The following is a 21569-nucleotide window of genomic DNA, read 5'->3' as shown; positions in this document are numbered from 1 at the left end:
CCAATCAACACTTTAGCAGAAGTATGGCGGGTGCGTGGTCTGCCCCTCCCCAAGGGACGATTAAGGAATGCAGATGTCTAATTGTCCCCGATGTGCCAAAAAGCTGTTAGGAGCTTACTTGTACCTTGGAAGTTCTGCCAAAAAAAATTCTCTTTAGTGCTGGGCAGAGACACTTAGAGACACCTCTGGAGTCAACTTTCTTTCATGACATTCAACTGAAATCTAGGCTGTCCTGAAGGAGAGAGTGAAGAGTGATGGGACGGGGTGGAGTGAGGGGGGGGATGGTGTCAGGGAATAAGTCAGCCAAGATCCCCGCCCTGCTGCCTCGGGTCCCCCCATGTTCATCCTCCACAGCTTTACTGCATTGACTTAGGAAATGCAGCCACAGACCCGGAGCCCAGGCCAGTCACTTGGTGCAAGGTGTAGCGACAGGGGCCAGGAGCCGTGGCTGCTCTTGAAATCTGTGAGGTGGAGGTGAGGAGGTAGGGGCGAGGAAAGACATGGTGGTAGGTTGGTTGCTTGGACCCCTGTTTGTTTGTCTTTACTTTCGGTTTGCCTCTTGTACAAGCCTGGAGTAGAGCAGTGGTGTGGTGAGTGAGGTAAGACATACAAACTGCAAACCAAACTAGATCACATGACTGAGGGCAATGATTGGCAGTGGACCAACCCTGGCAGGTGCTGGGCCTTCCTGGCCTGGTCCTCAGCTCCACGCCTTCCTGCTGTCCCTCAACACTGGCAGAACCCAGTGCTTGCCAAAGCACAATTGCCTCCTTTTCTAACAAATACTAGCATGGGCCATGTCTGTCCCTTACTTCGAAGGCACAAGACATGCCTGGTGGCTGGAGTCTCACTAGCTGGGTGTTCTGTCTCTGACCCTGTAGGGAGGTGGCTCTGGATCATTGGTTCTTCATATGTGGAGGGCTCGTCCTCACTCAAGGTTTAGGGAACATGAAGGTTCTATACCTCTAATCTCTAGACTGTCTTGGCTCTAGATCTCATTTAAACAAAAACAAAGACACACCCCAAACAAGCCCCTCCCCCAAGACAAAAAACAAGTCTGGTTGAGCAAGACATAGGGAGGATTATCCTTCGCTAGTTCCTTTGGCGGATGGTAGGAATGTCATGCAGGCAAATTATTTCCACATTTACATGTCATTTTTATTTTCTCATGTTTTACTCTATCCTGTTCTATGTCCCCAGAAAAATGGTGTCGACAATCTGACCCTCAGGAGACTCTGGCAAAGACAGACTATGCAGTTGATGCAGAAGGGTAGCATAGAGAAAACAGTCCTGGGCTCAGGAGAGCAGAGGGTGACCGTGGGAGACCAGGGATTCTCACCACTCAGAAGCTTTTAGAGTTAAGGCGTGGCTTAAGGCCTGTGGCTGGAGAAACTCTTTAGGAACATCTATTTAGAAGAGGTGGCCTTTGGTGAAATGACACCAGGCAGACCATGAAGGATGGCAGTGTGGTGGGCAGCAACACTGAGACTCTGGGGAAGGCTTTGTTCCTGAGAGCCACCATCCAGACATTTGCAAAGCTGCTGTTTTAGTACAAAGATTGGGTTTTTCTGAGCGACTCTTGACAGGAAAACACAGAAAGGATCCAAAAACTGGGGGAGAAGAAAAGAATTAAAGGGGGATATTTCTAAGCATTAGAACTGTTCACTTACCCGATTCAAATTTTAATGAATGAACATCAACTATGCAAAGATGAGTCAAATACTCATCTATAATCCACCGTGTGCCTTTCCTCAAGTCTAAATCTAAAGTTCAAGAACTGAATTTAAATCGACATCCATCTAACTGCTAATCTAGCGTCTTCACCCTTTGCCGGAGCACTGGGACAATTCCATCACTTCGCCTTGCCTCTGCCCACACGATCCGTTTGATTGTAATATTTAGATTATGATTTAAATGCCATGGTTGCCCCCTCCACTCCCCTTCCCTGTGACTTTTGCCTGTTCAGTTTTTCTGAGCCACCTTATACACATTTACTCTAGAATTGTGTGGCCCTGGTGGTCAGGCTGTGAGTCTTATTCAGGGTTCTGTTTATTCTGTTGAATTCATCTCTCACCTATTCTCAACCCTGTACAGAGCGGGTATCGCAGGGGTCAGCTGTAAAATCTGAATCACGAAGTGCGTCTGTAACACTTCTGCGTCTCATTTGAAGTGGTCTTAAGCCCACAGACAGTACTTGCTTTATATACCGAAACCACTACACAGCCTGGGCCGCCATGTCTCCTTTCCTACTTCCAGACCACCCAGAACATTCTAAATGCGCTTCGTTTTCTCCAGACTTCTCTCTGTGAGCCATCCTCCCTGGAACCGTGGGTCGCAGGCCCGGTCTCTCCTTTCTTACTCTGAATCTCTCTGCGTTACTGCCTGGTCCTTCTTCGGCACCCAGCACCCTCCTTTTTCCAGCTGAGGGTGTTGGGCTGAGATGCTCTCCGCGAAGGAGCTAAGTGCTGAGAAAGTTGCAGGAGCAGAACTCCGACCAGACTGCTTCAGACTTCAAGGGCAATACAGAGAGATAGCGACAAAGTGTTAACCATCAAATACCATGCGGCTGTAACCGCGACTGTAGCCCTCACCTTAGACCACAAGCCTGGGACAGTCAACCCAGAACTCAGTTTGTCCTCCCCTGCCCTCTGCTGGTTGATACGGGTATTTAAAAAAATCGAAGAACCGAAATTGTTTTACCGTGGGACAATTCCTGATATCTGCAAGGACTTGGTAAGGCAGGGGCAAAATTTATATTGTATGGAGGACCAAAGTGATGACCGAAAACCTTAAAGGCACTGGGTGAACTAGAAGCAGGATTGTAACTAGTTCAGCCCTATCCCCAGCCCAGGCCCCATCTGGGGCTGAACTTCTCAGGTCTGTACCAGGCACCTTCTGTACCCAGAGGCATGGGGAGTGGTAACGGTGGAAGCACTAGCCCTATAAACATGAGGTCCTACTGCCAACTTAGAGCCGCACTAGACTTTTAGTGCCACCCAGGAGTGGAAGCCCTACTCTCTCTAACCTGTGAAGGGCTGTTCTCTGCTAATTTAGACCTGGAGTCCAGGTTTCAAGTCCTTGCTCAATTTGTGCCAAATGTTTGACAGACTGTCTTAGTAGTGAAGTGGGCTCTGACATATGTTTTTAAGTTGAAGACCAGGGATGTGAGTATCTCATGGCTGCCCAGGGTACAGAGGCAAGTCACATCTTATACCCGCCCCTCATGAATACGGCAGTCAGGGAGTCACGGCCAATACTAATCCTTGCAGGTCCAAAACGGGCAGTAAGGAAGAGAACAGGAGGTGAACTCTCAGAAAAGGTAGGACCTACGTCTCCAGGAGAGGTGAGATTTAAATAAACAAAGCAAGACAGAACACAGGGGCAATGGGGCTGTGTAAACACCCATGGCGAGGGCGCGTGTGCAGAACAAAGCCGAGGTAGGAGGTGGGTGGGGCAGGGCAAGAGACAGCTCTGCTCATCCGTGGAACCCTGGGGCTGGTGCTGAGCAGCTGTGAGCCCAGGCCCTAGCATGTGGGGAGTGGGGGAGAGATGGCTACTTCCCAAAATATTGGCAGATCCTCTTGTTCCCATGACGTAAAGAAAAGCGTGGAAACTTTCTGTCTGGGATAGGATCCAGGCACTCAGACTCACTGCCGACGCAGCGACTGTTCATCTGTATGTTTTGAAAGCGACTTAAATAAATACAGTTTTAATAATCTCTCTCATCGCTGACCACTGCTGCAATTAGACCCCACGTAAAGCACTTCTCAAGCTTCTGACCTACCCAGCACCCTGTAGGTCAGACATGACGACTATCCTCGTCTACAGGGCAGAGGTTTGTCCTGTAACACGCACATTCACTAGCTAGTTCCGAGTCTACCTTTTAAGTGTAAAGTGTAAGGCTTGTTTCCCTTCATCCCATATTCTGTTTCCTTCAGACAGCATCCCCCACGTGAAACGCATCATTCTTTTCTACTATGAATCAACGGGAGGAGCCTTCAGAATTCCTCTGAACGTTCTTAAGACACTTAGGTAAGTCTAACGAGTCCCCCAAAAGATAAATGTGCTGGTGAAAATAGCTTAATCTTTTAAGGGAAGGGAACCTGCCTGCCATCCTTAAAATGTCCAGACGGTGGCGCTACTCCATCAGTGATTTCTTTTTTTCTTTTTGGTGGCTAAGGAAAGTTGGTGGTTGGGGGGCTGAATGCTGAATAGTCTTTTATGTAGACACAGAATTTCCCAGTGTCAGATTTTTATTAAGAAATACAGGTAAGAATGGGTAGCCTACAAAAGTTTGACTCTGGTTTTCAACAGTATTTAGCTCATTGTTCAAAACTGACGAGGCAAGAGTTACAAGGCAAAACTCTATCCGCCTTTGGGGTCAGATAAAATCTACCTGTTTTGGGGGTGAGCTTTTTTTTTTAGGCTAATGGATTACCACCTAGCACCAAGCTGTACTGTGGGGACTTCGGAAAGGAGGCCCTCTAAAGAGAGGGAATGCTAGCCTAGGTTTCAATACAAATTAAACCTGACCTTGCACAATTAGATGAAAACTTCTTGTGACATGCTCCCCCTTCAGAGATCCATCCAGACTTCACCAAGGCATTTTTCTTTTTGATTTTAACTTTTTATTTCCCCCATGAAAAGCCTTTGAAGTGGCTGTTTTAGGATTCGTTGTGCTAGTGAAAGGGCCTGATTTCAGTCCCTGTTCGCTTAGGATTTCCAGGCCAAATGGCCAAGCATTTGATGTTTTCCTATCACTCCCTTCTGAGGACCGTGACTCCACTTGGTTTATGACCAGCGCTGCAGCCGGCACCCATGACCCCGGAGAAGGGGATTCGGCTATTTATCGTCTTGGAGGTTCCATTAAAGTGCGGCTGGCCCCTGCAAGCAGTGTTTCCTAAACATGCCCTCTGATTACCCAGACTGTTTTGCCTGCCCAGCTTAGCCATATATTTTGGGGGATCTTTTCAAACAAGTGTGGTCAGGAACGCAAGCACCCAGGGGGAAAAATACAGCCCGGTGTGCAGGGTCTAGAAGCAAAGGCCGTCTCCTAATAAATACACAGTGAGATCCAACAGGCGTGGGAGGTCTGTTCATATCCGCAGGAGTTAACAGCATAGATTCCCAGGGAATTCGGAGCACAGACACTTAAAACAACACCGGTAAAGCCACACTGGCCTCGGCTCTCCCCGCACGGTGCCTTATGTGCCGCAATTTTTATTAGGTGACGTGTTGTGTGTTAAGGCAGAAAACAAAAACCACAAAATGGGCAAAACTGGCAATAATCCCTCTGTAAATATTTAATGAGAAACAAAGCTGAGATAGATAGCCATTCATTCAAGCTGATAACAAAAGGAGTCTTTGGAGGTTTTCTGCAGCAGACTCTGGGGGGCAGATCACCCCTGGATCATCCCTTCCAGGCTAGGGCTAATGCTGACGCTCAAGTTCCTCGGGACAGGCAGCTCACGCGGGCGGGGCACTTGGCTCTTTACCACAATTCCCCAGTGTCGCTCAGGAAAGGGAAGTGGGTTATTTTCTGTGACGAGGGTTATCTTCATTTACTGTGTACAGGTCAGAAGAAGAAAATGCCCTGCACGGCAATGTCACAGGGCCATCATCCCCGCTGCTTCAGCAGCCCGGGTGGCGGATCCTGTCTACCTCTCAGGACAAGCCTAGCTTAGCAGCTGCCAAGCATTCAGAAGTGGGTGACCTGGGAGCCTTTTACAGTGAGGGCCCCTGTCAGGAACAAAGAAATGCCTAGCACGTATCCCTTCCCCACTACACTGAGACATCTGAGGTCACTCTGCTAGAAAGTATCTGATGTGCCCCTCTGCCACTTTCTCTACCCAGCTCCTGCTGACTACCAAGGCTCTCAAAATGTCTTTTGTTTATCTAGTGTACAGGATGGTATTTCCAGGACCTTTCCCATATAGACTATGAACTTAGAACACTTAAGTATGAGCAAGAAAAGTAGAGGGGTTAACTCCATTTACCCACGGAGAGCCAGAGAGCTAAGGAGGCTGTAATAGGTAGTACACACCTCTGCTAGGTGTGAAGCGCAGTATTTTGTCGTTCAGATTTTTCTCCTTTTCAGGAAGATACTTTTCTTTCCTTCTGCACATTTGGTGGGCATTCTCAGTAAGTGGAAGGAATTATCTTTCAAGGATTCCATGGTGAATGGTAAGTGTGGCAGATACTTTCAGTTTGACTGTACCGCGATTCACGTATTCACCGGTAGTGAATGACAGCATTAGGTCAATGTCTTGAGCTTTCAATAGGAATTATAATATCCCAGCATAATCACTTGATATAGCTACCTAAAAATGCAACCTTGGGCAAAGTTTCTCTCTCTTTCTCTTTCTCTCTGTGTGTGTGTCTCTCTCTCTGTCTCTTTCATTTTCTCTCTCTGTGTCTCTGTGTCTCTTTCATTCTCTTTCTCTGTCTCTGTGTCTCTCTGTGTGTCTCTTTCTTTCTCTCTCTTACTTTCTCTGTCTTTCCCCCCCTCTCTCTCTGTCTCTTTCTCTCTCACACACACATACACACACACACACATACACACACACACACACACACACACTTCCTTCAATCAGAGTTTATCCCTTAACCGCTGTGGTACTTTTTTTGCTCAGAACTTTAGCTAGCTAACTGGAGGTGGTCATCACACAATAAATTCTCTTTGATATCCCTTTCCAGTCAGTCTCCTTCAAGATGTAGCCTAGTACGCTTGCCCCTGAGAAACTTAAAATGCTTTTGTTTGTCGTGTGCCGTGGCTTAAATTAACTCCCGACGTCTTTTTTCCTAAGTAGCTGTAGCCGTTAATAGGAAGAAATGATGAGATTGCTCGGGAGAATATACCGCTTTAAGCCGTGTTTTCAGCACCCCGATTCCCTTTTGAAATAACGTTTCTGTTAGCAATTAAATGAGGGGTTTCAGAGTGAGTGTCATAGTGTCTATAAATAAGCCTGAGAACATCATTTATAAAGAGCCATATTTTTATAGTCTCATCTCCACTAAACAAAACAATATTTTCTGGCACCTGTACCCTGGATGTTTCATGTAGTTCTTCTTGTGGAATTTCCTCCGTCCTTCTGAGATTGAAGATAATTACTGGATGTGATAGAAACTTTATAGCCATTAAAAATAGAACAGAAAAATATTACCATACGGCAAGTTGTTCCGAATAAATAAGAAACAGGTCTCATCTCAGGCTCTGGGTGAACACGGCTCAGTGTTGCCTGGTTCTAACAGGGCATAGCTTTCTTTCTTCTTGAATCAGTAAAGGAGTTTGAAAGAAGGTAGAAAAATATAAAATTCTTGTTTAATTTTCTGAAAAGCATTGAGCTGAACACTGAAGTTTTAAAACGTCGCAACCTTCAATCCTCTTTTCTCAACCTGTCTTCACAGGTTGATTAGCTAAGCAGACGGCTCACCGTCTGAAAACACACTGGTGAAAACAGTGCCACGCTGGCCCATAGCTGGTTTTCACTCGTCAAGGGCTCACTGTTTCTTCCTTGCTGATTAAGAAGACGACGGTGGACAGTAAATCAACACATGCGGGTGCTTTTTCCACTCGAGTCTTTTGCGTTCAGAAATCTCTTCCCTTTCCTTCAGTGACAAAAATATTAGATCAAAAAAAAAAAAAAAAGCCAGGGAAATGGCAAAGCTGCAAGATCTTCTGTGATTTAACTGTGAATTAGGCCAGCTTTGATCTCTTCAAATTCATCTTTTTGTACTTCAAAAATGAGGCCTCCACTCTCAGACTGTCTGGTGGGATTATTTGACTCGATCTAACCTATCTAAACACCACGTCTATTCCCAAACCTTTGTGTGCAACCATAACACGTCAGAGCGGGTAGATGGAGCTAAGACCTGGTCCTGTCAGACTTAAAGACAAAATCACTCCTTCTTTTCTCAGAGTCAATGAACTTCCATCCATGATATTTCAAATCCACTCAAACCATGAGACACAGGCTTTTCACCAAAACAGCTGTGTTCTGGCCAGCAGTTTTGGGGCTTTCGGTTTATGCTAAATTTACTGGTCAATTTACATGCTACAAGTCATGAAATCCTTTACGTCTCTCTGATCCAGACTGTCACAGTAGCTCCATGGTGAGGAAGCTGGGAGTCTGGCTCCTGGTGACATGGCCAGTGCTGCATAGCTGTTGGGTGAGATTCAGGACTCAGGTCACGGTGCCAAGTGTCTGAAGTGATTTGGGCACGTCAATCATATTTCATTCCCAGTCGCAGCAATCCCCTGATCTAATATTTGATTCCCATTTCAAGGACAAGGAAACAGATGTGTAGAAAGAAGACGCTTTCCTCGCAGGTTCTAAAGCATCATTGCCAACCTGGATGCTTCAGTACAAAGAATTTCATCAAAAATTGTAAAAAAAAAAAAAAATCAGTGGTGTGTGTGTGTGTATCCATGCATAAGTGTGTGTGCCTGTGCACAAATGTACACACACACCAGGCACTCACTAGTGAGGTCAGGACAGCCTTGGGGTGTCTGTTCTCTCCTTTTTCCTTAACATAGGGGTCCAGGTTTTGAACCCCGTCTGTCAGGGCTTTGCACCGGAAGGGCTTTGCACCAGAAGGGCTTTATTCACTGTGTCATCTTGCTGGCCATACAAAAATGCTTTTGTGCAATGGCTCTTAGGGACGTCTCGAATGCTACATCATTTCAAGATGGCAGCTAAATGCAAGGACTTCAGACAGGATTTGGTAAGCAGGATGTTGGTGACCAGGTCTAACTGGTCAATTTTATAGAGTCTTTGGGAGATGTTAGAAGAGCTAACTGCCTTCCCAGAGGGAATATTTGCCTTTGGCTACAGCTGGTAGCGTAATACTGACGCTAGATGTAGAATCACCTGCCAGAGAGCTAGCGCTGAGTCCAAGAAGTAGGTTGGCGAGGCGTGCCCCCGTGCCCACTGCGGACATGCCCAGGGTACAGGCAACTTTGTCTGACTCTGCGCTACCTCTGCCGTTACGGGAAACAAGGTCCTTGTTACGGACAAGGGTGATATAGGACCGCCAGGGCCTTCGGGAGCAACTATGTGGCCTCGGGCTCCAAATCTCTCATTCCAAGAGGGGTTGTCAGGGAACAGCCGCTCAGTTTGGGAACAGTTTGTGAAAGTCAGCACTAGCCAGACTATGTTCTCAAGAACTCGATTCTGCTGCTGATAAAATCCACAGATCATCCGCCGATGTTGGAGGTGCTGCCCACGGGGTTGTGAAACGGAAAATGGTTCCGGGAATTTCGCCGAATAAGGAGAGTTAGGTGCAGATCCTGGCCAAAGAGAGAGAGCGAGGAGACCTGGGGTGAAGGGTGGGATGAGGGGGGGTGGGCCTTTGAATAATTACTGAGGCTTTCAAGAAAATGTTAGCATTTATCTTCCTGCAAGGTTTGCCTCACTGAAGCTGAGCTGTTTTGCTCTGTTCAATGAGATATTGATGGAGCGCTGAACTCTGCGATAAATGGCTTAACTTTTTAATGTGCACTGTGTCCCAGAGGCAGGGCCTATGTGGGCTGTTGAGAGGAGCAGGCTCAACGAGCCGCTGCTCAGAATTCCAGGAGGTTAATCGGCAAATCAGTCTGGAAACGGGGGACCAGCTGCACGTCTTCTTTCCCCTGGCTTTTCTCACAATCCAAGGCATCTGGGCACCATCTTCATGCACAAATAACCCGTTTCTCAACTTCTCTGGGGTTTTGGTTGACGGCGCCATTTGTTTTTTATTATTATTAATGGCATCCTCTTTTCTGACAGGCTCCAGACAGCCTCGTCGGTTCAGGTCACCAAGGTGGACTGGGAAACAGGGACCTTGAACAGGCCCTTGGCCTGACACTGCGGTGTAGCGAGGCTGCAAGATCATGGCAACTTTTTGTCTTCCTGCCTCCAGTTGTGCATAGACAGGGGCTACAGCAGAGATGCAGAGTTCTGGAGAGTCATGCTGGGATAGGGAAGGAAGCTGAAGTGTAGAACTCATGCCTTCTCAAACGTAGGGGCAGGTCAGACTCAGGGATTCAGGGTCTGTCCACACCCAGAGACATGGATGCTGCAGGTCAGACTCGGGGATACAGGGTCTGTCCACACCCACAGACATGGATGTTACCAGTCAGATTCAGGGATGCAGGCTCTCTATTCACACTCACAGACGCGATGTCTTCAGTTTGGACTGCAGCCTGGGCGTGGGATTTTCAATAAGCTGCCCTGAGGATTCAACATGCAACAGGGATTGAGACCCTTTGGCTCAACCCAAAGTACATCCTGAGGGCTCATGAGATGGGAGTTGATGCCTCCATTTTAAATACCACCTACAGCTCCCCGACAATCTTCTCTAATACCCCACCTCCTGCTCCCCACTCTCCTCTACATCCTAAATACCACCTACTGCTCCCCGAATCTCCTCTACAAACTCCAAAATCAAAACTCTCCTCTTATTCCTAAAACAGAAGTGAGAAGGTTGGCTGGTTCTTGGGAACAATCGAGTTTAGTGTGTGTGTGTGTGTGTTTGCACGCGCGCATGTGTGCTGTTTGTTTTGTTTTCCTGAAATCTAAGAGGAGATTTTTGCTGTTGTTGTTGTTTTAGAGCCATGAATGCAACCACACAATGCCCACGAGGAAGGGAAAGAAAGTACTTCCCACTTATACTGACACTGTCGTGGAGGAGCGTGGGGGACCTAGTATTGGGGAATACTACTCTGATCTAAGAGACAAATTGTACACAGGTGGGCGTACAGCCTATCACACGTGACACTCTCGACAGATCACTCTTCCCACCCACAACACAGCACAGTGACTTTCAGTGATGACCATGTCCCTAACCAATGGCTACTTTTTGTTCGTTGATTTTTTTCCCCTTAAGTTTGAAACTAAAAAGGGCGACTCTCAATCTAAAAATATCATACAAACTCCATAAAGTGTTTCATGAAGGAACTAAAAGGTACACTTACCAAACACAAATCTCATACCTCACAATTCATGCTGTTTTGTGCCTGGGAGCTGTAAGCAAAGGCTCCGGAGCTGTCGCGGATAATAACGGATTTGAATGAACTCACGTTCTGTGTTTTGTCTTTGTAATCCCTGTGATTGCTGTTTATTCCAGTTCCGTTATTTAGGAATATGTCATACCGTGGAGCCGAAGACAGAGCTCAAAGGTCCTTTCATGGCTCCACACCTTCACAAGCACTCTAGAAACACATGTGTGTAGCGTGTTGCTGCATTTGTATGCATGAACATGAGTTTTAGAAATGTATTTCCATGTGAAACATGTTCATTTTAAATAACAGAAATGTGCTAATTTGAAGCACATGTACTTATTAATTAATTTATTTGTGAAGATGCATTCCTTCAGACAGAGACCCAGTGATTTGAGGGCCAGGAGCATCTCTTCGAAGCACAGAGGGCGCATGGTGCTAACAGAAAGCAGACTGACGTTCGTCAGTTTTATTATTGTTTGACATTCTCCTTGGACAACACTCCCCCCTCACGCCTTACCCCTGGAGCAGACCACTCAATCTTCATACAACCGTCTCATATCGTCAAGACCCCAACACCTAACACCGGAAGTTGGAACTAACACCCAGGTTTCCTGACTCCCAGATCAGTACCATTCTGTGTATAACATGCCATGAATAATGCATTTTTCACAAGAGGGCCCAGGAGCATGAGGACAGACTTCTAAAGCGGCCCATCGTGAATAACCACAGAGCAGAGCGGTTGAAGGAAGGACGCCGCCCAAGCGTGAGCCCATTTGGTGCTGTGTGTTCTGAGCTTCAGTTCACTTCCGTCCAAAGGGCTGGGTGACTTTAGTTCTAATAAGGAGAAAATTGTTATTTTGCTTTATTAACAAGTAGCTTGTATCATATTGAGAAATTTATCGCCGGCATTCAGCTTGAATACGGTGTTCATTATGTTTTCTAATCTGTGTGATTACTACCTGTGTAATTTGTTGTCTGCATCTGCTATCGGAATTCTTTCAGCCCATTATATTTCCCATCTTGGTTTTTTTTTTTTTTTTTGTAATAGACCATAAGATTGGGACACAGAAAATTGCAGCAGATTGCCTAAGGCAAACTGCAACCACCCAGTAACTGGAAGGAGCAGAGAAGATGCCTGTTATGTGGGGAATGTGAGGAGGATGGGTTTCCGGTCTGGGCGCTGCTGTGACAACCCAGGTGGAAATGGAGTTGTCCCCCTTTCCTACGTGGGGACTGGAGATTCCCGAATTATCTGCAAGAATTAGGCTTGCCATTGTCCACTCAGGGAAGTTATTCAGATAGAATTTGTAAAGGGGTAATGGGATGGTGTGCTGTGGGCAAACTTGCCTGAGGCTCCCGGGGTGAGGAGCAGGGGTGGGGGACTGGGACAAAAGCCAGCAAACTGGAAGAAATCTAACGTTAGAAAACTAAACAGTAAGTTCATACATTTAAATCACAGTTCATACATGTAAATCACAGAATAACAGCACCAAATATGGTGGGAACTCTCTTTCCCTCTTTTCTCTAAGTTCTAACTATAGACCACCGTTTCATCTGACAGATTAAAGCCAGAGGGCATGTGGGGTGACAAGAGCAGGCACAGTGAAGTGAGACCTGTTGCGGTGTGAACTGTCTGCTGTGGTGTGAACTGCCTGCTGCGGTGTGAACCGTCTGCTGTAGTGTGAACCGCCTGCTGTGGTGTGAACCAGCTCATCCGCTTTCTCATTTCTACAGCAGACTATGTGACTCCGCACATAGCAAAGACCCTAGATAGTTCTCAGTATCTGGTTTAAATTGGCTTTTGTGTCTAGAGGCCAGTTGGACATCACTTTTAGAGCAACTTCATGACTTTGCAGACCCCATCTACGTTAGATAGAAATCTGAAAAAGCATCAACGCTCTCACTTAACCCCCAAGGTACTGTAAGTACTGTGGGAAGGCCAGGCGGTCACTCTGGAGAGCACAAGGTCTTGGCTCAGCCACGCCCGGAGTAACAGTGCTTTGTCTTTTTCTGTCAGTGGGACTCTGGGAAATGTTCATATATTCTTTTATGTTTGAAATTTTCCCCTTGTGGTAAATAAAAAGAACAGTAGAAGGTACCATTTAAGGTTCTTATAGGACTAAGGGAACGTGTAGGAACTATTTAATGTGAGATGCATATGTTAAAATAATATGTGATTCAATTCCTTCCTTCTTTCTTCTCTCTCTCTCTCTCTCTCTCTCTCTCTCTCTCTCTTTCTTTCTTTCTTTGTGTTTTAAGATAGGGTCTTCCCGTGTGGCTCTAGAACTGGTCTGGAACTCTCTATGTAGCCCAAGTTGGCCTGGAACTCTCTATGTAACACAGGCTGGCCTAGAAACCTCTAAAAAGCACAAGCTGGCCTGGAGCTCTCTATGTAGCACAGGCTAGCCTGGAACTCTCTATGTAGCACAGGCTGGCCTAGAACCCTCTATGCAGCATGAATGGAAACGCTGCTATGCCTTCTCTTTACCCACTCCCATTCTCACCAGCCCTGTGCATTCCGCTCTGGCCCCCTTTCCTGCCCGTCTTCCTTTCACGCAGTCAGGGACAGTGAATATTGGGCTAAACAAAGATCATGAACTTCCCCTACGCCAGAGCCAGAGACTCTCCCTGCGTGACACCACGACAAATACAAATCCCTTTGAAACTAAGTCGGGCAGCAGGGAGGGCCAACCAGGTCTGTCCCTGCTTGAGACCATCAGATACGAGTGAAGCCTGTCAGAGGAGCCACGCATGGGTCAGGAGGAGCTTGCTGCCACCTGACCCTCTCCTCCTGCCAGGCTACCAGCCTTCCACCAAGGTCCCTGACTCTCATCTGCTCTGATCTGTCGCAGGGAGAAGCCGGGTGGAGAAACGTGCTAGGAGCAGACTTCCTGTCACAGACACTGCCTCCCTCACCCACAGCCCTCTCTGTCACCGCGCACACACCAGCTGGAACAAGAGGCCGGACTGAAGACTTAAGAAAGATTTTCAGAGGGGGCCCCATAACTTAGAGGCAGCATGGCTCTGAGCGGGCTCTTTCAACCCTGCGAGTCTCAGCTCCATGCCCGCAAGGCAGGCGCAATGGTGTCACATACATGTTCTGTGGTGTTGTTAGAGGTGTAAGTGAATGACGTAAACAGGGGGCTGGAGATGCATGTCACCGGGCAAGCACGTTCTAAGCATGAGCTAGGCTCACCCACCCCGGGTCCATAAAATAAATAAATTTAAAAAAAAATTTAAAAATGCATTTGTTAAAAGCCGATGAACTCATCTTCCAAATACCCGTGTCAGCATTACCTAAATCATCAGCAAGAAGGATTTGTCCCTGCCAAGCTCACACGGTTCCTGCAGGCTCACCCGTCTCCTCCTAGTGTTCTGTCAGTCTGATCACGCACAGCTGCGAAGCCAGGGCAGACAGGCTCCACTTCCGGTCCACACAGTCTCGGCTCGCTGGCCCCCGCTCCCCTCCCACAGGAAGAAGGCTCAGGCACTAGAGTCCGTTGGGCTGCCACATGTTATCATGTTTGCTTACTTGGTCATGACTGGAAACCCTGCTAATTACTAGCAGTGAGGCTTTCTGAGGCATGCATCCTGTACCAAGGGCTGTCAGACTTGATGTAAAACTCACCTAACCCCACACCAGCCCAATGAGTGGACCTGCGGGAAGCTTGGTTTTACAGATGGGGACGCTGAGGTGCAGGGAGGCTGAGCTGACGTTAAGTAATACAACTGACTGTTGGTGATGCCAAATTCGATCACCGGGATCCAGTTTCAATTCTGAGCTTTGAAGTCATCACAGGTCAACCCCCAACCCTCCCCACCCCGGAGCAGCAGCATCCTGGGGACAGAATATCTTAACCAAACATGCTAATCTTTCACAGATGCAGTCTCCAGGCTTGGGGCAGGTTAGGCCCCAGAAGCATCATCTTGTACTTTGAGAAGTGTTTTTCTATAGGGAGGAGCTGCGTTTCTCAGATAGTAACCTGGGTCTGCCCCTTTCTCTGTGGCATGAGACGCGTGCAGAGTCTCCAGACGTGAATCTTTTTGCACTATCTCACCAAGGCCCTTCTCTAGACCAGGTCCCTTTTGCTGTGCTCAGGACACTACTGTCATAACTGCTCCTCTTACTCTGCATCTTGTGAGTCTTGTCTCAGCTCCCCTACTTCTACCTAAGCTATTAAAACATGAGGTTAGTCACACATTCTCCTCCTTACATTCCCCATGGCCTGTAAATGTTTCTCTAGATGGGTTTCTGGTGTGTGCCATACTTTCCCCAGGGAGAAACAACACACGGCTGGTCACCCCAGAGAGGGAGTCCACACAGACCCAAGTACAGATACCCCTGAACTCAGACTTGGTGAACCAATGAGTTTTGTAGGGTTATGTCAAGGAATATAGATGAGGGGTTACTCACAGGAGCCGAAATGACTCAAAGACAGCTGCATTGCCAAAGTCCACCCCAGCATGGGTGACAGCTCACAAAAGCTAGGAACCTGGAGCATACTGCATAGCCTGCAGACGGCGCAACAGGTTAGAGAATGTCCTTTCGGGGAGCTCTTCCGGTCTCTACTTCTTTTAGCAGATGGGCTGGTCTGAGAGTGATGTGCAACAGTCTCTACTGTCATACACTCTTGGAGAAGGGCGGGGCTTAGTGAACCTGGTCAATTTCAGGGACTTCCTGAAGCTATTTTCAGTTGTTTATTTCTTGTCTTAAGGAGTTTCCCTGTAGTATTTTGCAACCCCTTAGAACATCCTGTTGTTTCACCTCCCTGTAAACATCCTGTTTAAGACGTTCCCCTCCAAGAAGGAAGGTTTTAATCTGTGAAGACAGTGCTACGCAGGTTTCCCAGGGAATATCGCTGCTCTGAAATGCCAGCAGTGATGAGGGCTTAAAAACCAGAATGGTTTCTTTGACAAAATTTAATAATGCATACTGAACTAAAGCACAAAGCATTTTGACGTAATAATAACCATGATTACATAACCCTTTACCTTTAAGATGAGCCTGATCAAGACTGGAAGGGAGTCACGGCAGGTCACATCATAATGGTATTCCAGAAGTCTGATCTAAGTATGGGTGCCCAGTCATCAACTGTATTTATATCATCTACCTGATAGTCCATATCTTGTCTTAAAACTTCATTCCATCCTGTGATATTGTCTAGTGAGCACTCAGCGTGAAGCTGTCTAACAGAACTTTGGATGAAGATGAGAGAGTTTTGTTCCTGCACTGTACTGTACGGCAGCCAGGAGCCACATGTCGTTACTGAACACTTGATCTGGTTTATGCAACTAAGGAACTCAAATTTTAATTCCATTTGTTAACAAAGTTGGATTTAAATTCCATATCAGGTTGGTGGCCACACATTGGGAAGCACAGCTATATGTAATACTAGAGATGTGAATCAACCTTTGCCATTTCTTGCCTCAACAACTCATTACAGTCTAGTACACTTGTTTGTTTGTTTGTTTGTTTGTTTGTTTTTAAGACAGGGTTTTTCTGTGTAGCTTTGGAGCCTGTCCTGGAACTCACTCTGTAGACCAGGCTGGCCTTGAACTCACAGAGATCTGCCTGTCTCACCCTCCCTAGTGCTGGGATTTAAGACATGCACCACCACAGCCAGGTCTAGTACACTCTTCAGAAACCACCTTTATCTCATGTTATCCTCTGCTTAGCACTACTGAAGCCGTGATTTTCCCAATGCGCTTTTCTTCCTCTGCTATCACTGTTCCTTTCTCCCCCTGCCTTTTCTACTTCTCTTTGAGCCTTTGCTCAAGTGTCTAGCTGTTTGTCATTATAATCCACGAGTGTATCCCTAACTCTAAGCAAGAATGATTGAGTCTCATTTACAGTATAGTCATCTGGATAGGAGAAACATTTCTCGAGTGGCAAGCATCCTTCTTAGCACAACAGCAATGAACGAATGTGGTCGTGATATAATGGTTCCTGTCCTCTGCCAGTTCTCACTCATGCCTTAAAGCAGAAGACCAGTAGCATGTAACATGCATTGGTCATCACTTGGTGTGTAACAAACACTTCCGAACTTGGCAGGCTGTCATACTGTTTATAATCTCATCATGGCTCAGAATATCCAGGGATCAGAAAGGCTTGAAGCAGCTAAACTGGCAGTTCCGGAACCCAGACTTCTTGAGACTGCAGCGATATCAAGGAGCGCTGCGATCACTTGGGGCCTTGACTAGGGTGGGATCTCCTTTCACATCCGGTCATGTGGTTGTGGAGAGACTTTGGCTTGTTCCTAGCCAAATTTCCTACTAGAAATTCTTTCCTCTGTTAAGACAGCTTTCCATAGCCTGACCAACCTACCTCACAACCGCAGGCTGGCTTCCCTTAACGCAGTAACTAAAGGAAGAAAGAGCCCTAGATGGAGGCCAGGGCTTCACACTTCTGACAGGCTAGCCTTTTCGCCGTATTTCACACAGGTCACCCTGTGCAGTGAGAAAGGAGTTGTACAGGGTGTGAAAGCCAAAAAGTGTGGCTTCTGGGGTCTTGACGTCACTTCACAAGACACCTGACCGTGTCTGTGGGCCCTCGTCATAATGTCAGAATCCACGGGTAAGAATACTTTTTAGAGTGTCTCCAGGTATTTGGCCCTCAGCAACCAGCTCTGTTCCAGCACCTTCTTGAGTGTGAACACGGACAAGGAACGACTTAGGCATCAACGGAACCAGGTCCCATGTTGTCTTCAAGTGCCACCGTTGTCACCACATAACCCTCTCTGGGCAACACAATGCTGCCGTGGCTGTTTCCACTCACCAAAGCCTCCACTCCACCTTCCTCCTCCATAAAAGGTTACAACTTCCTTTATGATCCAACAGGGATGGTGAGCGTCCAAGGAGAAGTCTAGAAGCTTGTAACCTGGGCAACACATGCGGAGAGGCAGGGTGGGAGCCACGGCGGATTCTGAAGGCCGCCTCTCTGTCCCCTGTCACACCTGCTTTCCACCGTCACGCTGCTCTCGCCAGGGCCACACACTGCTTCTACTTCAACAAATCGGACCAGCTGTTTTCTTTTGGTGTCTTTTTATTGCATCCAGAATTCCAAGAGCTGCAGGGGGAAGGCTGCCGAAAACAACACAGGCCCGGAGCTGCACTTCAAAGAGGCCTTCATTATTCTTCACACGCCTTTTTCAGGAACCTCCTCTGTTCTCTCCCGGGAACCAAATTCTCCTGGAGATTTTCCTCAGTGATATCACTATTTACAGAGCCCTGGCCCTGGACATCATGTTTATATCTGATTTGTACATGTCCACATGGCCCATAAAGTTTACAAGGGGGTGAGAGAGCTTTTCCTTGTCCATAAATCTTGCCTTGCGGCCTCCCTCTAGCAGTGGGAAAGGAGGCAAGAATAAGAACAGGGGTGCATGCGGAGACGGAGGGGAGGGCAGTGGCCGGTAGCATGACACCCCCTTCTCCAGCTTCTCCTTCAGTTCCCTCCCTTGGGGTCCGTTAGGCAGCAGAAGGTATGTGTGGTGGCCTGAAAGCTACATGGGTAGGCAAAGGAAATGTTCAAAATTGCTTTCCATTACTCTTGGTTAAATGAAGATATTAATAGGGTCCATCCGTGAGCTTCCTGTGGTGGTGATGAAGCACTAAGCGTATAATATAGGGTATAGCAATTAGCAAAACAAACATGCAAAAAAAAAAACCAAGAAATAAGTTTCAGTAAAGTAACCAGAAGTTTCTGAAGGCTGTCTATCCGTCCATTGCTTGCCTCAGTTTCCCAGATACCCTACTCTGGTCGCCGCAGCTGACCTTTGAGCTATTCTCATTCAGAAAACTTGTCACCTAGACTACTCACGCACAATCATGAGTTGAAAACAACTCTTTTCAGGCATATTTTTTGCATGTTCAAAGCTGAGACCGATTCCAAAGTTAGTATACTGCTGCGTACGGCTCCATGGATGGCTTTGTGGACATTTCTGATTTTTTTGGAGAAAATATTTTGCAAAGCAAAAATTTCATACATACATTTCCCTGCCCCCAACCCACTGGGCACAGGAAATGTCTGCTGGCCTGTGGGAGGTGCTTGGGAAGAATAATAGATCGATAACAATTCGCCATCGCTCGCACAGATTCCCTTGGCAGCTTAACCAATTGGGTTTGGGAAAGTCATTAAAGCCTGTGTCCACCCAGGCAAGGCCAAGGAAAAAAAGATTGTGAAATTGTTTTGAGTTGCCTCTTACTATTCAAAACGGAAACCTGGAGTAAAAGAAAAGTATGATTCCTGAATTATTTACAGTTATCTTAAGGAGAGTCTCATTGTGGAAATCCAACCCCTAACTAACTAAGTACCTTTTCTCCAGACTGGAGTAGGGATAGTCTCAGGATATGGCCAGAGTGACCTTTTCAAAAGACAGATCTGAGTAGCCAGCCCCATTCATAACCCTCAGCCACCACTCAGTGCTCTTAGAAAAAGCAATAAGCTGTGTGCGGCCTGGGGCCCTCGCCGGACCTGGCCTTGCCTATCCCTCCAGCTGCAAGCCTCCCCCATCCCAGTTCCCTCTCGCTTCCAAGTGGCACATGCCGTTCCCTCTGTCTGCGAGCCTTCTCCTTTCTCCCTTGGATGAGGCGACTCCTACTCACCCCTCAGATCTCATCCCAAACCCCACTTATTCCAGAAGGCTCCAGACACTCCCCCAGCCCACCTCAACGATCTGAGGTTTTCCACTTGCAGGCTGGACTTGGTGGGGTTGGCCCTTTCCCTGACCATGGTGAAGTGACTCCCGGTACGTTTGTTTATGCAATTGTTACATCTCCTGGCAGAAAGGTGTGTGTTTTGTTTTGTTTCTGAGAATAGAGCTTTTGTCTTCTCTACTCTCATCACACCTTGCCCCGTGCCGAGAGTCAACCTCCAACTCAAGAATTCTTTGTTGCACAAGCATTTGAGACCCAAGTCACTGGAGTCCATCTCTCCATCTCATGAGGCCTCCATCAACGGAATGTGGTCTGTACTGGAACGTCAACTCGTGCACCCAGAAGATTCTCAGACTGCCTAGAGGAACTGCTTCATGGCATTTTAACAGCTGAAAGTATATTGAGTTTTATTAGCCCAACCCCTTCATTTTATAGATGAGGAAGCTAACGTGTAATCAAAAGTTAGAGCCACTCAACTGCTTAACTACCTAGTTAAGATTAAGATGCGGTCTTCAAATTCCCCATGCTGTACATTTCCCGTTAAGGTAGTAGATGACAAAATAACGTAACTGGGATTGTGAACACCCTGGCTGCCATCGCTCCTTCCCATCATTTTGTGGGTGCGAGTCCCTCCCGAGAGGAGAAGACACCAGCCTTCATCATGTTATCACTCTCGCCAATCCTGACAGCGCTCAGAGAACTTGCTTTGAACTCTGCATTGCCATGGCAACAACGGCTCCTCATGAACATCAACATCACTGCCCACAATCGCCTGTGCTGAAGTGGATGGTTGCCAAGCAAATCATAGGAAATTTTTTTTTTTTTAAGTCAAGAAGGCCGAAAGCCTCAGATCAAGTTCAAATTATTTGGAGGATGTGCGTGTCAGGGACACTTAGCATCAGTTTCGATGGGGAGGCAGATAAAAGCATGATTTAAGACGTGGACAGGGGAGAACTGGGCCGCCTGCCTCTGAGCTCCGAGAGATCTTCCAGAACCCCTTTGATGTGATGGAGATGTGGAAGTTGCATAATTTTTGCCCCATCCAGACACAAAGGCTGCTCCAAGCAGCTTAAGCCCCCACCAAACATACCGAATGCTTTTTAAGTCTTCTTTCCTTCTCAGCTCTCCGCCCTCCCCTCCTTTGTTCCCAACATGCCAGGACCCAACGTGCAGGTTTTGTCTCAAGGAGAGAAGGGCATGAGTGTCACAGGAGTGAATTTACAAGGCTTGGCTGTAATAGGAGCTCTGAGGTCTTGCATCTATTAAGAGGGGTGGACGAGGCTGTGGTTATAGAGACTAGTCCTGGGGCAGCCTCCGGCAAGCTCTGATGACTTGGGACTCGAGAGATCCCATCTCAGAGAGAGAAACACATGCCGTACAAATTGGTTACATCCCATTTAGCCCCTATTAATTTACATCTGACCCCCAGGGCTAAACAGGCCAGATTTTCCATCCTTTGTCGCACCCTCCCACCCCCCCCACCCCCCCCCACCCCCAGTGATTTCCTCTTTTCCTTTCTCTCTCCTCGAATAGTGTCAGCCTGGCTGTTTCCACTTCGCTCAGATTTCATGCCTCTGCTTAACGCTGCGCTTGGCAAGCCCCAGATCCTTTGCATTGTTAAATCTGTGCTGCATATACCCCTCACAGCCTGCTTCCCATCAGCTTAGCCTAAATCAGGTTGCCAGATCAGTCCCGTGTGTTAGCAGAGTAATAACTATCTTTAACAGGACAAAATGGTGCAGGAGAGTGTTGCCTTTTCTGCTTCAAAGACTCCAGAGATTCCTTTAACCACAAAAAATGAGGATAGCAGGGGATCAAGAATCAAGAGTCCCGAGATGGCAATCTCCCGGCTGGAAATGTTCATGAATTACCTGTAATTTACCTCAAAATGGACCATATGTTGGACGAGTTGATGCTCTTTTCCTTCTTTTTC

Source organism: Chionomys nivalis, chromosome 1 (genome assembly GCF_950005125.1).
Source record: "Chionomys nivalis chromosome 1, mChiNiv1.1, whole genome shotgun sequence".
Lineage (NCBI taxonomy): Eukaryota > Metazoa > Chordata > Mammalia > Rodentia > Cricetidae > Chionomys > Chionomys nivalis.
The sequence above is the reverse complement of the archived record's forward strand: the minus strand, read 5'-3'. Positions refer to the sequence as shown.